Below are 674 nucleotides of genomic sequence, written 5' to 3'. Positions count from 1 at the left end.
ATCCCAAGTGTCTGGTAATTAGATACATAATCGATTTTCAACTCTTTATGCAAATGATCTGAGAGTATTATCCGGCCAACCAAACCCATTTCACCCCAACCATAACCAGGCTTGTGGTGCGATGACGTCATCCCAGGAGGGGCGGAGACACGGTGCGGTGACGTCATCCACCCCGGGCGGTGTCGCTTCCAGCACGACGTCACGAGGGCGTGGGTGGGGTCCGGGCACTGCGCTCGCCTGCTTTGGGGTCGAAGCCACGTTGGCCTTTTTATATGGGATTTAAAAACTTTACATTGATCCGGATTGAAAGCTATGTCGACCCGGTTTGTTAACTATATCGATCCGGAATCAAAACTATATTGATCCGGACTGAAAACCCTTATAGTGATTTGTATTGAATGTTTTATACAGATTTTATTAAGATCTTATTATTGATCCATAATGCTTTTGTCCCAAGGCGGTATTAAGTAACGTTGTGCTGTATAAGAGAGGTATTGTTATTATTGTGTGAAAAGAAATGTGTCTCATATTGATTTTGGAATTAAGTAACTCACATTCTTTTTCTTCTTTTTGCAGGTACGTGTTGCATAATGATCCCTGGCCCTCTCTCGGCTGCTTCAAGGTCAAGTAGATTTGTATTTCAGTTGACCGGTTGCTTTGTTGGGGGATTCTGG

This window comes from Penaeus monodon, chromosome 29, assembly GCF_015228065.2.
Source record: "Penaeus monodon isolate SGIC_2016 chromosome 29, NSTDA_Pmon_1, whole genome shotgun sequence".
NCBI classification, from domain to species: domain Eukaryota; kingdom Metazoa; phylum Arthropoda; class Malacostraca; order Decapoda; family Penaeidae; genus Penaeus; species Penaeus monodon.
The sequence above is the reverse complement of the archived record's forward strand: the minus strand, read 5'-3'. Positions refer to the sequence as shown.